Genomic DNA, 17709 nt, shown 5'->3' with positions numbered 1-17709 from the left:
AAAGTAAACTTGATACAAAATCATCTGCTGCGGACTTAAATAGAGAATTAATAACCAGTGAAACAAATTTACACATAGCAACTGTAAGGTACCAACTGCTTGCAGCTGAACTGAAAGCCCATCGGCCAGCTCTAAAGCAGCTTTTAACACCAATGTGAAAAAAAAAAAAAACGGCTCTTGTGGGCCAAAGCACATGCTAACTGGACCAAAGAAGACTGGACAAATATTATGTTTTTCGACATGTCACATTTTTATGTTAGAAAAGCAACAGATGAAAATATATCACTGGCTCATATCCAACAATCAATTAAATATCCCCACAAAAATATTTTGGAGCTGTTTCACATTTGAAGGGTCCTAGTTCATTACTTACAGTAGATAGATGATAAGTTGAATGGATGTATCAAGATTTTGAAGGAAAAGGTGGTATGACACAACTTAAAACAAACTCCACCAAGGGAATGGAGTGTTCCAACAAGATTTTGTGCGATGCCATACTGCCAAAAAAAATTGAAAAAATTTTTCAAACAATGAGACAATAGTCAAAAAAAGACTCAAACATGAATTGTATCAGTTTTTTAAATTTTTTATTTGTTATGGGGCAAAAACATTTTCATATTATCATCACCCGAACACGCAATATATTTGTTGTAAAAAATTAAATGTTAATGATTAACCTTATTAAAGCAATAATATCGGAATGGTTTTCTGATGAAGAAATAAAAAAAAAAGTGAAACATACTTATTGAATTGATGCCAAATTGTGTATGTGAAGTGATTAAAGGAGAGCATTTTATTAGTTTAAAAAATCAAAAACATCAACAGCAATAAAATCCAAAATAAAATAAAAAATAATAAAAATTGAAAACAAATAATATAAAACCTAGATAAAAAAATAAACAGAAATAAAAACTACACAAATTCAAATTCTCAAGCAACAAAACACAAAAGACAATGTATCAATTATAAAAAAGTATGAGATAATTATAAATAAAAAATTAATTAATATACAGATCAATTATTTAGAATACAAAAAAGGGATAGGGAAAAAAATAATAAATTTTAACATAAAGACAAACTATTCAAATAATCTCTTCTAGACCATGAATTAAAAAATCACTAACACCAAACACTAAAAAAAATTAAATATAATTCATAAATTAAATTGTTTAATCAAATCCTTAATTTAATTAAATTTGTTTATTCATAAATTGTACAGGTATGATCTTTTTTCTAAATACAGTTACTTTTTATTATAACATCTGTGTTAAGATTAATTTGCATGCTACTGTAATTAATACTTTATGTTGTACTAATCAGAACTATCGAGATGAAAGACAGGGATGCTACCACTTTACTATAGAGGTTGTACATATATTTATTTATTGATATTACCAGGTTACGGAAAAAGATACAATACATAATTACATAACTACACCCTGAACCTTGCCGAGATCCTTAAGCATCTGTATGCAGCCTGGAAAAAATGCAACAACCATTACATAAAAAATTTTACATTAATTTACTAAATATACTAAACTTAATAACTAAATTTATTGTTTTCATTTTTCTGAATAATTAAATTTCTCTCTATTTCAAAAACAACTCATTTTCATTTAGTGTTCTAACCCACTTTTCCAATTTTTTTTTAATACTTTTGAGTTTAAGTGATAACAAATTGAAACGAAGTACTGATATATAAATATGTTTTTTTTTGTTTTTTCATTGTTGACTTTAGCCAAAATTATCGCTTTTTTTCGTGTAACATAACTATTACAGGAAAAAGTTGTTAAATTATTGTTAAACAGTTTAACTACTACCGGAAAAAATTGTGAAACTGTTATTATTAAACAAACAGATGATTTTTCAATGTTGTACAACTGGATATTTGTTTAATGGATTCTGCTGTAACTTTTCCTACATTTCCAAAATAATGATTGAAATAATTTAATATTCTAGCTACTTCAGTTAAATGTTCCTTGTTATTAGTTTCATCCATTATAAAACAAAACTACCTACTGAATTTTTTACCTCTGCCAATTTTACTGTTGACAACATTTCATTTTATTTAGATAAGTTTTACACTCATTCAGTTTAGACTCTTTGTATCTCATTTTTGGTATTATTAACAATGAATTTAATCTTTTAGTGTATTTATTATATGAGTTTTTTACCGTTTCATTTTCTATTTTTTTTTCCATAGCTTGTATAATCGTTTTTAACATTACATCATTTTATTAGTTCGTAAGTAACTCATGTCTTTCTAGGAACATTATTATTATTTTTTATTATGTATAATTTCAAGTATAGTACTGACTAAGAATTCTGTCACTTCATTCACATCTTTCATTCGTACATCGCATCAAAATTTGTTTGACTGCATTATCGTATAAGTTTTTTAATATACATAGAATTTTTTTTTTGGTTTGTGATCTAACCCCCTAGCGGAGCCATGAATTCCAGGCAAACCTGTTGTAATAATATTTCTAGTGGGCATTCTCATCTTAGTAGGAGGTGGAATTGAACTCCATGCATTAGGATGCCTGTGATGTTATGCAATATGTGATGCGAGGTGTATGTGACACCTGGTCACCTATACCTCAAGAAAAAACACCAGTAGAAATGCTTGGTCACACAGACCATGTAGATTTTAACAGACAATCTATTAAAGTCACACAGGCATCTTACACTCACAGTGTTGCCACAAAAATAAAATTCCCCTAATGCGTGAGGCAGTGGTTTCCATTAGTGTTAAAATAACTTTTCTTAAAAATTTCTATAAAAATATACAGACTTCAGTAAAGCCTTCGATAAAGCCAATCACAATATTTTTTTTTTATTGAAATTGTATAAATTTAGTGTCTGGCAACATATTGAAGCGGATCTGTAGTTATTTATGCAATAGGGCTCAATACATGGAGTCAAAAGTTTTTATTCTAAGCAGTTCAAATACAAACAAAAAACAAAGTTTATTTTATTTCATATGATAACTGTTTTATCAGGTGTTCCAAATGGATCTCACATTGGTCCACTATTGCTTATTAATTTATATATGAAATTGTACTTCTTGTAAACTATTATAAGCTGATGATTCAAAATTGTTTATTCAAATTAAGTCTTTTGAGGTTTTCAATAAATGACAAGATGATATAAGCAGAATATATTGATGGCAAAGTTTCAATCTTATGTCTCTTAATGTAAATAAATGTTACTTCATTACATGTACAAGAACATGTTTCCTCTTCAATGCAATTAGACTATAAATGATGTAACATTATTTTCTCAAGATAATGTTCATGATTTAGGTGTCATAGTGGATTGTACATTAAGTTTTAAAGAGCATCTACCTCCCACAATGTAAGTTAATTGCACCCTTGGCTTTGTTATGAAATTTTCTAGGAATTTTAACAATACTAATACCACCAAATACTTATATACCACCTTAGTTATATCTAACTTAGAATATGGCTCAGTATTACAGAATCCTAAACATAATTTTATTATTAAGCTAAGTGAAAAGATTCAGCATCGTTTCTTAAGATATATGTATCACATGGTTCAACCAATGACTATAATGAACATAACTTTAGCTTGGCCCTAACGTTGACTAATAATTGAGGGCCTGAAAAGCAAAGGGGTTCAAGTGACGTTTCTTACATTTTTCTTACTAGTCTAAAGTTACTTGTTTATAATAAATTCTCGGATAATCTTTTGCTGTTTACCAATTTATTTTTGGAATCTAGATATGTCTAGTTGTTTTTATGTATAAATATTATGAAATTTAATGAAGACTACATGTCTCAAAGTATTATTTTTGCGTTGCTTGGCAACCACTTAGACCCGTTTGCTGCTAAGAAGTTACTTGGACCTCTTTGCCTTTAATATGGTTTTAATAATAAAAACACTTAGTCAAGTATAAATAAGACAGTAAGCAAAAGTCATTGTAATAACTTAAGTAACATATATATATTCCTCCTCTATGAATCATGAGACCTTGCCGTTGGTGAGGGGGCTTGAGTGCTCAGGGATACAGAGTAGCTGGACCGAAGGTGCAACCATATCGGAGAGGTATCTGTTGAGAGCCAGACTAAGGAATGATTCCTGAAAGAGGGCAGCAGCTCTTTCAGTAGTTGTTGGGGGCGTGAGTCAGGACGACTTAAACGGCCGTATCAACATCACTCAGTCCTCTGAGTACTGCGCAGCTGAAAGCAATGGAAAACTACAGCTGCTTTTTTTCCAAGAAAATGTGGCTCTCTGCATTTTCACATAGCAGAGGCGCCTTCCTTGGTAAAATATTCCGGAGGTAAAATAGTCCCCCGTTCGGATCTCCGGGTGGGGACTACTAAGGAAGGGGTCACCAGAAAATTAAAAAATAACATTCTACGAGTCGGAGCGTGGAATGTTAGAAGCTTGAAAAAGGTTGGTAGGCTAGAGAATTTAAAAAGGGAAATGGGTAGGACAAATGTGGATATAGTAGGAATTAGTGAGGTTCGGTGGGAAGAGGAAGGCGACTTTTGGTCAGGTGATTTTAGAGTAATTAACTCAGCGTCAAATAATGGGCAGGCAGGAGTAGGTTTCGTGATGAACAAGAAGATAGGGAGGAGAGTGGAGTATTTCAAAACGCATAGCAATAGAATCATTGTAATAAGGATAAAATCAAAACCTAAACCGACAACGATTGTTAACGTCTATATGCCTACAAGCGCCCATGATGATGATGAGGTAGAGTGTGTATACGAAGAGATTGATGAAGCAATTAAACACGTAAAAGGAGATGAAAATTTAATAATAGTTGGAGATTGGAATGCAAGCATTGGAAAAGGCAAGGAAGGAAATATAGTGGGTGAATACGGGCTGGGCAAAAGGAATGAAAGAGGGGACCGACTTATAGAATTTTGCACGAAGTATAATTTAGTAATTGCCAACACCCAATTTAAAAATCATAATAGAAGAATATACACTTGGAAAAAGCCAGGCGATATTGGAAGGTATCAGATAGATTATATCATGGTTAAGCAAAGATTTAGAAATCAACTCGTTGACTGCAAAACTTACCCTGGAGCAGACATTGATAGCGACCATAATTTGGTGATAATGAAATGTAGATTGGGGTTTAAAAACCTGAAGAAAAGGTGTCAGATGAATCGGTGGAATTTAGAGAAGCTTGAGGAAGAGGAGGTAAAGAAGATTTTTGAGGAGGACATCGCAAGAGGTCTGAGTAAAAAAGATAAGGTAGAAAATGTAGAAGAAGAATGGGAGAATGTTAAAAAGGAAATTCTTAAATCAGCAGAAGCAAACTTAGGCGGAATAAAGAGAACCGGTAGAAAACCTTGGGTTTCAGACGATATATTGCAGCTGATGGATGAACGTAGAAAATATAAGAATGCTAGTGATGAAGAAAGTAAAAGGAACTATCGGAAATTAAGAAATGCTATAAACAGGAAGTGCAAACTGGTGAAAGAAGAGTGGATTAAAGAAAAGTGTTCAGAAGTGGAAAGAGAAATGAACATTGGTAAAATAGACGGAGCATACAGGAAAGTTAAGGAAAAATTTAGGGTACATAAATTAAAATCTAATAATATGTTAAACAAAGATGGTACACCAATATATAATACGAAAGGTAAAGTCGATAGATGGGTGGAATATATTGAAGAGTTATACGGAGGAAATGAATTAGAAAATGGTGTTATAGAGGAAGAAGAGGAAGTTAAGGAGGATGAAATGGGAGAAACAATACTGAGATCTGAATTTAAGAGAGCATTAAAAGATTTAAATGGCAGAAAGGCTCCTGGAATAGACGGAATACCTGTAGAATTACTGCGCAGTGCAGGTGAGGAAGCGATTGATAGATTATACAAACTGGTGTGTAATATTTATGAAAATGGGGAATTTCCATCAGACTTCAAAAAAAGTGTTATAGTTAGGATACCAAAGAAAGCAGGGGCAGATAAATGTGAAGAATACAGAACAATTAGTTTAACTAGTCATGCATCAAAAATCTTAACTAGAATTTTATACAGAAGAATTGAGAGGAGAGTGGAAGAAGTGTTAGGAGAAGACCAATTTGGTTTCAGGAAAAGTATAGGGACAAGGGAAGCAATTTTAGGCCTCAGATTAATAGTAGAAGGAAGATTAAAGAAAAACAAACCAACATACTTGGCGTTTATAGACCTAGAAAAGGCTTTCGATAACGTAGACTGGAATAAAATGTTCAGCATTTTAAAAAAATTAGGGTTCAAATACAGAGATAGAAGAACAATTGCTAACATGTACAGGAACCAAAAAGCAACAATAACAATTGAAGAACATAAGAAAGAAGCCCTAATAAGAAAGGGAGTCCGACAAGGATGTTCCCTATCTCCGTTACTTTTTAATCTTTACATGGAACTAGCAGTTAATGATGTTAAAGAACAATTTAGATTCGGAGTAACAGTACAAGGTGAAAAGATAAAGATGCTACGATTTGCTGATGATATAGTAATTCTAGCCGAGAGTAAAAAGGATTTAGAAGAAACAATGAACGGCATAGATGAAGTCCTACGCAAGAACTATCGCATGAAAATAAACAAGAACAAAACAAAAGTAATGAAATGTAGTAGAAATAACAAAGATGGACCGCTGAATGTGAAAATAGGAGGAGAAAAGATTATGGAGGTAGAAGAATTTTGTTATTTGGGAAGTAAAATTACTAAAGATGGACGAAGCAGGAGCGATATAAAATGCCGAATAGCACAAGCTAAACGAGCCTTCAGTAAGAAATATAATTTGTTTACATCAAAAATTAATTTAAATGTCAGGAAAAGATTTTTGAAAGTGTATGTTTGGAGTGTCGCTTTATATGGAAGTGAAACTTGGACAATCGGAGTATCTGAGAAGAAAAGATTAGAAGCTTTTGAAATGTGGTGCTATAGGAGAATGTTAAAAATCAGATGGGTGGATAAAGTGACAAATGAAGAGGTATTGAGGCAAATAGACGAAGAAAGAAGCATTTGGAAAAATATAGTTAAAAGAAGAGACAGACTTATAGGCCACATACTAAGGCATCCTGGAATAGTCGCTTTAATACTGGAAGGACAGGTAGAAGGGAAAAATTGTGTAGGCAGGCCACGTTTGGAGTATGTAAAACAAATTGTTGGGGATGTAGGATGTAGAGGGTATACTGAAATGAAACGACTAGCACTAGATAGGGAATCTTGGAGAGCTGCATCAAACCAGTCAAATGACTGAAGACAAAAAAAAAAAAAAAATATATATATTGTTAGAAATTTCAGGTTAACTGAGCCTCCTAATAGTCTGAATCAAGCACACCATCATCATAATCTTCATCCTCTGCATCCTCTTCACCCTCATCTGTGTCATCTCCTGCAGGTTGAGTTACAATTCTTGATGCTCCATGAGGCAAGCTCCTGTAGTACTCGTGATGAATAGGTGGTGTGAAGGGCAACAGCCCTAGCAGGTCCTTGTATTTGGATGTTTTGATGTTGATTGGACCTTCATACAAAGGTTTGAGCTGAACTGTCGTTGGCGGTCGGCCAGTTGTCTGCTTCAAGCATAGGTTGCAGAAAGGCAAGTCATCATCTACTGTTTCTTTGTAGTAAAGGATAAGAGGAGATGTCTTTTCAAAGTGGAGCCATTGCATTTTCCTTATGCCTTTTACAGTTTTACCTTTCATGTGCTTGGACATTTCATCAATAGATTTAAAATCTTCCTGGCTCATTTCAGTAACGGTAAATTTTCGGCTAGCCTTTGACACAAGAGTATACCAATCCTGAGGTACAAAAACAAAAGAGCTATTGTTCTTGCATTTCTCAATAAGAGCAAAATCTTGATCACATTCGAGAAATGAATGTCCACTTACTAAGAACTTGTGGTCTACTGTTTCTATTTGGGTGTTGATGACAATGAAACACCAAAATTTCACAATGTTTTTGTTTTTGTTTTGGCCTCCAGCGTTGTCACTGAAAGCGTCCAAGTGTTTAACAGAAGGAAGTGCTTTTATATATTTTAAAAGACAAGATATAATCTCTTTGAGCCTCTAGATCCCACACACTCTGGCCACATGAACATTGTAGCTGTTTTATTGCTTAAGTTGTGCACTCCCAAATTTTATGTCCACAACTGACATGAATAAATAAATACAGGTTAACATGGGTGTGGGCAAAGTCTTTTGCAGGTCAAAAGAAATGGCAATTTGGCTTGGGTCTGATTTAGCAGCTTCTGCTGACTTATTCTTAGATTCCCTGGCAGCATCTGCCTTTCTTAAATGGAGCTCTTTTAAAACAATAGCTTTGTTTTTTGAGGTCTCATCAGTACTACTTTTGATTGTGACATTCAGTTTGTCACATGTTGTACATGTGTCTGTGTACAGCTTATGGAAGCTCAAGTTGAACTCAATATTAAAGACTTTCCTGTATTAGTGAAGGTGAACTGGAAACTTTTGGTCTTCCACACACTTACTACAGTATAGTTCATACATTTTATTGACATTCAAAGAAGGGTCCAAATATTTTCGGTGTAGGTTTGACTTTCTAGAGTAATGGCTCGTAAACTTGGGAAAAGACTTGATATGACGCTTAAAAAATTCCTTTTGAACATTAGAAATTTTATTTGCTGGACTATGGCGTCCTCTTTGGTCCTGTAATGGTATACCATCTTCAGTCTTATTTTTAACAACATTGAAAAATCTTTTATTAATTATGTTAAGAGTTTTCAAAAAAACTCTTTGCAAACTCTATGCTCCCTCATCATTATACAAGTGCTTGTACTTTTTTTCCTTTGAGCACCAGTCTGTTTATTGGGGGTCAAATTTTTAATGCAAGAGCTAATGAAGCTGGTTTGTAAGTCCCATGATTTTGTTTCCCAAAACTTGGTGAAGATTCCTTTCCTGTCTTCTTCTGTGAAATTTTCACTACATTTATACCTACAATTATGGGGGTAGGCCTGAACTGACCTTTCTGTGTGTAGTCTTCCTCCTTTACCAGTGTATGCCTTTCCACTGTTGCGAAGATCTTTTGCCTTGGCTCCCTTCCACTCTTTTTCTCTTCTTAATCTTTTTTGTGGTCTAAAACTATTATCAGCTTCTAGATCATTTTCCACATCAGTCCTCTCCTCGTCTTCCTCGTCATCTTCACTCTCATGTTCGTAACCAGGCTCGTAAGTCTGGTCATTGTCGGTGTCATCATGATCTTCCACGGAAAAAATATCACATAATTAGCTATCAAATAATAATTATTTGAAAAAACTTTTAATTAAAAATCTTTATCAAATTATAGTTTTGTAGAAATTACATGTAACCCAAGTAAAATGTAACACTTATGCATTAATAAAAGTAAGATCTTTCACATTGTAAGCCTAGGCCTATTACAAGTTTTTTTTTTTTTTTTTTAATGATAAGATTCCATTAGCTATGTCATAGAAACTATAATTGCATTACAGTTTTATCTTCACTATTTTGAATTAATTACCATTATAAAACCCTTATCTTTTAAGCAATCAAATTAAAAAGTGTAGGTGTAGATTGTAAACATAACCTCAAACAAGACAAACTAACAGTGTGATGTAAATATTGAAACATATAAATATTAATGGGCTTATAAAAGTACTTACCATCACTTTCATCGGTGTTAATCATCATTGTTGAAAAGGCCACTCAATATAAGAATCAAAACTTTACTGCTGAGGCAACATGCAACAAGTACACAAACCAACAGTTCTGCTAGTAGTTTTTTATTTACAGGCAGAGGGATCTAAGTGTCACTTGTACCCCTTTGCTCTGGAGAATAGAAGAATATGCTTTGATGTATTATTTTTTAATAGAATACTAAATGGTAAGGTTGATACTCTTTCACTACTGAGTGATATTGGCTTCTATGTACCTAGCAGGATGTTCAGAAATATGTATTTTTTAACACTATAAAATTAACAGAGCAATAATTCCTCAATATCAAGATTGGTAATTTGATTAATCCCTCTCACAATATTCACTTTTTTAACTTAGACGAGGATACTTTTGTAAAGATCACTTATAAGATTAACAGAATATAAGCAACATATGAATTTGTTTACTTTTAATATACGAGAAGTGTGAGAAAAGTAATGAGATTGGTAACATTGCGAGCGATCTGGCAATGCTGTGTCTACCGGTCTGTGCTAGACCAGTTTGTTCATGCCTTCTACATACTCAGTACGAGTTTCAATTCCGTTCAGCCAACACATTATTTTGACAGCGCAATCAGTGAAGTTATGTTTTTGTTGTGTGTTACAAAAATGGAGCATTGGAATTTAGAGCACCGTTGTGCAATCAAGTTTTGTGTTAAACTTAGGGAATCCGCGAGTGCGACCTTTGAAAAGTTGAAACAGTCCTATGGGGAACATTCCTTATCAAGAGCACAAGTTTTCTGCTGGCACAAATCATTTTTGGAAGGCCGAGAACATGCTGAAGATCAACCTTGCTCAGAGAGACCTTCAACTTCAAAATCTGATGAAAATGTTAAGCAGGTGAGGGTTCTTGTGAGATCAGACCATCGTTTAACAACAAGAATGATGAGTGAACAATTAAATTTAAACACTTTCATTCTACATCAAATTTTGACACACAATTTGGACATGCAAAAGGTTTGTGCAAAACTGGTGCTGAAAACCTCACAACAGAACAGAAGGTCAATCGAAGAAACGTGTGCATTGATCTTCTCGAGAGGATTGACAATGACCAAGAATTCTCCAATCCTGTGATGTCCTGGATATTTGAGTACGATCCTGAAACAAAGCAACAAAGCGAAGAGTGGCATACTCCATCATCTCCTCGACCGAAAAAAATGTCAAATGAGCAGATCAAAGATCAAAATCAAGCTGATTTGCTTTTTTGGTAGAAGGGGTATTGTGCATAAAGAATTTTTTCCTCCAAGACATACTGTCAACCATGTATTTTACAAAGCTGTCCTTGACAGGCTCAGGAAAAGTGATCATGTGAGATCAGGCATTGCAGAGAAGTGGATGCTTCATGATAATGCCCCGTGTCACACGGCCATTTCCATCAGGGAATTTTTGACCTCAAAACGCATTCCTTTGGTTCCTCAACCCCCCTAGTCACCTGATTTGAGTCTTTGTGACTTTTCCCATTTCCCAAAATTGAAACATGTCTTAAAAGGACGTCACTTTGGAACTCTGGAGAACATTCAAAAGACTGTGACCGACCAGTTAAAAGCCCTAGCAGTTGAAGCCTTCCAGCGCTGCTACCAGGAGTGGGAATAACAGTGGGTAGCTATACGATGTATAACCCACCGGGTTGGTCTAGTGGTTAACGCGTCTTCCCAAATCAGCTGATTCGGAAGTCGAGAGTTACAGCGTTCAAGTCCTAGTAAAGCCAGATATTTTTACATGGATTTGAATACTAGATCGTGGATACCGGTGTTCTTTGGTGGTTGGGTTTCAATTAACCACACATCACAGGAATGGTCGAACTGAGAATGTGCAAGACTACACTTCATTTACACTCATACATATCATCCTCATTCATCCTCTGAAGAATTATCTAAACGGTAGTTACCGGAGGCTAAACAGGAAAAAGAAAGAAAAAAGCTATACGATGTATAGCTGCCCAAGGGAACTACTTTGAAGGAGATAATATTGTTGTTTGAAAAAATAAAACCTTTGGTAAAGTAAGTCTCATTACTTTTCTCACACACCTTGTACACCATCTATCTTACATTATATTATACTCAGATTTATTATTTACAGTATTTTAAACGCACCATATATTTTGATAATTGGTTAAGTAATTTGTTTATCATTATGAAATTGTTTATGTAACTTATAATGGTTACAATGATTTTGTTATGTAATGAATATGTTAATATGGTGTCTTATCAACTCATTTTTGTTAAAGTTTCCTAATTTTGTATTAAAGGGTTGAACCCTTAATTTTGAATAAATAAACCTTAAATAAACCTTCTAAATGACCATTCAAAGCCTCCTCACAAACAGATAAGCCATACTAGATGATACTACACTGCTTTCAACTCTAATGTACAATAAGTTGCATAATTTACAAAATTAATAAGCCATGAATTTTAATCATTTTTATGCTTAGGAAACATTAAATAAATATGGAAAAATAAACATACTTTGGGTAAATACTTTAAATATTCCATTTCAGGTTTTTATCCACTATTACTCATAGATCTAGATATTTTATATTATTCATTATTCAGTCACTTGGTATCTACATCAGTCAGTTCCAAAATAATTACAAACATAACTAGAGTACATTAATAATTAGATACATTGATAATTCTGTTGCAGGGAGTCATCTGAGTTGATAAAGTATTATAATTTGTGAAATATAAATGAAAGAGAATGTAGTTTGATTGTCAAACATTACTTTCTGAAAGGCAAAACCTCATATGAATCTAAAGCCAGGCTGGATAAATATTATGGTGGGCAGCTCCATTGATTAAAACAGTTTACAAGTGATTTGGTTATTTTCAAAGCAAACATATGAACACAAATGATGCTAAATGTTCTGCAACCAGTTGTCGTTGCAACTGCAGAATACTGAAAAAATCCATGATATGGTGATAAAGAATAGAAGAACGAATAAATGCGACATCACTAAGATAATAGGCATCTCAAATGAACAGGATGTTTTCAAGGTTATCTACAAACATTAAAACTGTCTGTATGTTGGGTACTATGCCTACCTTTTGGTGGCATGACCATAAGTATGAATGAACAAATATTTCTAAGTGCAGATTTAGGCTGTTTTAATGTAATTGAAAGGAGTTTTTGAAACATGTATAAATCGCTAACTACCTACCAGCCTGATACTAATAGACTGATCAAAATAGTTATTACACTTCGAGAAGCTTGCTCCAAAGAAGACCAAGACCATTTCATCAGAAGGTAAGGTGGTGGAAAATGTTATGTGGGATGCTCCTTACATATACATCAACTTTCTGAAGAGGACAAAAACAACATGTAGGAAATATTAAACACCTTTGCAGGATCATCTAGGTAAGTAAATAACAATAAAAAAGCCACAAGACAATGCACTAACTCACTCTTCTGAGATTACAAGGGAAAAATTGTTCAAATTACACCACAAAATTCTGCAGTATCCCTCCTACTCACTAGACTATAATTATGAAACTAAAAAAATTGAGCACTGTTGGACTAAGTGTATAAACTTGAATAGAGCCAATGTTTTGAAATAGTAAAAATATTTCCTGAAAAATTCTACCTTCTTTATTTTTGAACGAATTTATCAAACATCCGTCTTGTTGCATGTTTATTAGCATTATAACATTTAAGTACTACCATAAATAATTTTCAGAAGATTGACAAAATGAAATTAGTACTTTTTAAAAAACATTATTTACAAAAAAAACAATAAAACAATATTATGATGTAAAGACAGTTTTTTAAAGATATACATACAATGGAAATGAAGGAAAGCATCTTGGATAAAAAGGAATATGACAAGGGGCAGCCATATTTTCATGCTGCGACTGATTTGGGAGAGTTAATATTGTAAATAATAAAATGACACCAATAAAATTAAACATTTCAGTGGAAAAAGTTGAAATAGCACCCATAACTGCACACAATTTCAGGTTTTTGTGGACAAGTTTGTTACAGGTACAAAAAGAGACGACTTTCTCAAAACACCTTCTTTTCTTTTAAAAATCATGCAATAATTTTTAATACTTTAACTAGTAGAAGCATATGACTAAAGAAATAGTTACTAAAAAATAAATACATTTTCAACAGGACTAACAGTCAATATAATACACTTCCAAGGAAGGTATCAAATATACTTATAGAGTATCAAATAAATGGTTTTATATAAGAAATGACAATCGTCAATATTTATAAACATCCAAATGCACAGTGGCCTAATGGCATAATCCCCCCATATATATATATTATAACTCATACACCAAATTGGGGATATAATGACAACAATAAACTAGGCGTAAACCTAGCGGACAGGGCAGAGAGAAGCAACCTTGAACTACTCTTTGTTGCTAAACAGAAACCCACATTTTATTCTGCAATATGGAAAAAGGGCTACAATCCTGACCTAAGTTTTACAACCATGGGCGCACAAGTACTTGCCAATTTTCCAAATTCTCAACAGACTGATAGTCACCACCACATTAGGCACAACAATTCCCGTCAACTGTTCTCTTCTCTTACCTAGATAGAATTTTAAGAAAGCCAACTGGGATAAATTCAACATGCAACTAATGGCTGACATCAGGTGAATCCCATCAAAAATAGAGAACTGCAAAAGATTTGCTGCTCTAGTAATCAGTTCTGCCAAAATATATATTCCCCAAGGAGTAATAAAATCCTACATTCCCTGTTGGAATGAGAAGTGCCAAGAACTGTACAATGCTAACTAATGCACAAGAGACCAGGCAATAGGCGAGCAATTGCTAGTTGCCCTAAACAACAATAGAACAGTTAGATGGAAAGAAATGCTGGAGAGCCTCAACTTTAAGCATAGCAGCAGGACAGCATAGAATCTATTGCACAAACTGGAAACCAGACAAAAAACACTCATTGTTAATACTAACACTCCTAGACCAGAAGCCATAGCCAAAAGAATTAAGAACCTATTGAAGATCATTACTGATAAGACACACAAGAGAAGGGAGGTATGCAATTAGTTAAATTCATAAAAGTCCCCATTATGGACCATATCACAATGGAAGAATTCATTTTAAAAAATGTAGAAAAGCAGCTGGAGTAGACAACATATATCTTGAATTTATTAAATACATCGGGCCAAACATGAACGGTGGCTTTTAAATCTTTAAAATGATATCCTGCGAAGGGATAAGTTACCAATTTCAAGAAAAGTAAAGTAATTGCCATTTTTTAAGCCTGGGAAGGGCATCACTCAACCCAAAAGCTACAAACCAATAGCACTTTTAAGCATATGTTTCAAGATCTTGGAAAGAATACCATAATAATGTATGATAATGTATACCATATGATATAATACCATAATGTAGTAATGATATACTAGTGGATCAGGCTGGTTTTATGCCAGGAAGAAGTTGCTGTGATCAGGTCCTTTCACTTACAACCTATATAGACAAAGGATTTTAACAAAGGCTTAAAACATCTGCTGCATTTATTGATCTAAGTTTAGCTTATGATACAGCCTGGAAAGAAGAACTACTACTCAAGGTGTATCAGCTTGTTCCTCGCAAATCGTTCCTTAATTTACTGAATGAGATGATGAGTGATAAGACTTTTCCAAGTACAGCACAAAGGAAAGCCAAGCATTTTTTACAGCCTACAAAATGGCCTACCACAAGGATCCGCATTGGCATTTCTATTGTTTAATATTTATAACAGATATACCACCAACTACATCTTGAAAATTCATGTATGCAGATGATATTGCAGTCTGTATTCAAAGCTCGAACTTAGCCCAAATTGAGGCTGTACTGACACAAGACCTTGGTACAATCAGTAAATATTTCAAAAAATGGGGACTCCAGCCAAATCCAAATAAAACTGAATTCACAGCGTTCCATCTTAACAACATGGAAGCTCAACAAACTCTTGCCGTTAACAATGATGGAGTTGCACTGAAACATAACTGACACCCAACATAGCTCGGTGTCATGCTTTCAGAGCATTTACCTTTAAACAACACCTTGAAAAATTATCAGGTAAAGTTAAAAGTAGAGCCAGCCTGATTCAGAAACTGGTCTTGAGGAGCTGCTGCTAAAACTCGAATTATCAGTGCACTAGCCCTCGTACATTCAACCGCAGAATATTGTGCTCCTGTTTGGATTAATAGCTGCCACATCAAGCTCGCTGATACACATCTGAACCTGACTATGCAAACCATAACTGAAACCATTAGCCCTCAAATCACAGTTGGAAAAATATAATGCTAACCCATCTTTACCTACTCATGCCAATATAGATATTCTCAAATAGCACCTGAGACTGAAGACCTGACAACCACCTGTAACAGCCACCAATCAGAAACAACCTCAACACAAAGGATCACTGGATATCACCAACTCCAACCTTGTGACAGATCAAATCTGAAGGTACCAAGATTTACTCTTCTCAGAAGACAGTGGTGTAACATAAACAGGAATCACACAAATCGCAGTATCTGTAATAAGAGCCTGACCCAATGGGGAGCTGCGGAAAGCCCACAATGTGACTGAGGTGGAGCTGAAGAGCAAATAATCGCTCACCTGGCCCAGATTTGTCTAAATACATATTTTAGAGGCTTGCTACAAGACATCCATGATCTTACCCCTGAAGTACTGTAATGACTGACCCACTGCGACCTGTATTTGTGATAAAAAGGTGCTACAGACATATAGTTAATAATATTGTTGACATAATATTGTAAAAATTGCGATGTTTGTATTCATTCAAATATATACAAAATTTAATTTATTTTTTCACTCTGTGTACAAATATTTTAATGTATAAAACCATTATATAATATTATTCAGAATTACAAATATAAGAAACAATTCAAACTCGGTATTCTGAAAAGCAAGGGCAGTGACGGTTGTATATCTATAATACACAAACTGAATAACACCAAATACTTAGGATTATTCCTCGCAAAAACATGCATTTCTTTACAAGAAACATATATTCAATTGCATTTAGAGCTAAGTTACATTTTCAGTCGTAAAAATGTTATAGTTAAGCGAGATTAGAGAATGTCTCAATCATTAACTAATTGAAAAAAAACACTCTACTACCTGTCATTTTTGACAGGTAGACTTAACGATTCAAAAACGCACTACCGCTAATACTAAATTCATACTTACTGTTTTAATAAGTTCCAAATTATAAATATAACAACACTAAACTATAAAATAAACTTCAAAATGTCAATAATACTAATGTTATTCATTGCCTGTTACAAACACCCTTTCATTCACGTTAACTTTTTTAGCCAGCATTTTTTGAGGTTAATAAAAACAAATCAGTTATAAATCGACGAAGTACATCATTTATACAAACTGTATAAACGATACCAATTCCTACACATTATGTTTACATATGCAATATGTAGAGCAAAAACTACAGTACATAATAACAACCACTTACACTATTATTCGACCAAAGCAACCAAACAATGAAGCATCATTCCTTATAAGAATTGTGTAATATCGATAATACTTTTATGTATCGTGTTACTAACGATAATGAGGGTTTGAATCGAAATACTAAACGTTTATTGATAATGTTAACTACGATCTTCCCTAACAATGACAGATTGTGTTAATTTAATACCATCTGCCTCGGTACGATCATAATAATGGATAGAATTATCATTAAATTATATGTAGCCAGTTATTTAATTACATCTCGTGCGCAGGTTTACCCGGATTCGGATCATGATTACTAATATGGAAAACACCTTCCACTCTAATGAGAAGTACAACGTCCGACGGAGACAGTTAAAGAGGTTGGTAGTATACTTGATAGCTTTGAACGAGAGCATAGCTAACATCTTAAGCATTCCCCATTTTGATTATCCGTAGCACTTCTGTAGTTGAGATGAGTCTAATCGTAAGTGTTAAAGGCATCAGGCTGGCCAAGAAGTCAACTATTTCCTTTTCATCAGGACTCTCTCCGACGTGTAGACAAAATGGCTTGCCAAGATGAGCAGCAAACAGGGGTCCGCTTTTTGTCAGTCACTCTTGA

At 33.9% G+C, this 17709-nt stretch overlaps 1 protein-coding gene across 3 annotated transcripts in view; it reads right to left on the bottom strand.

The window, feature by feature from the left end:
- APC4 (anaphase-promoting complex subunit 4) overlaps positions 1 to 17244 on the bottom strand; it is a 35678-nt gene extending 18434 nt beyond the window's left edge. The window contains exon 1 of one of the 3 annotated variants that reach the window (XM_075362637.1): positions 17110 to 17244. The gene's annotated coding sequence lies outside the window, so the exon portion shown is untranslated. Of the gene's footprint in view, positions 1 to 8950; positions 9150 to 16826 lie in introns of those variants that run through there. The other 2 variants (XM_075362646.1, XM_075362662.1) reach the window with 2 other exon arrangements.
- Positions 17245 to 17709: the final 465 nt, after the last annotated feature.

The sequence above is a fragment of the Lycorma delicatula genome, chromosome 1 (assembly GCF_047948215.1).
Source record: "Lycorma delicatula isolate Av1 chromosome 1, ASM4794821v1, whole genome shotgun sequence".
NCBI classification, from domain to species: Eukaryota; Metazoa; Arthropoda; class Insecta; order Hemiptera; family Fulgoridae; genus Lycorma; species Lycorma delicatula.
This window is presented reverse-complemented; position numbering and strand designations above follow the sequence as displayed.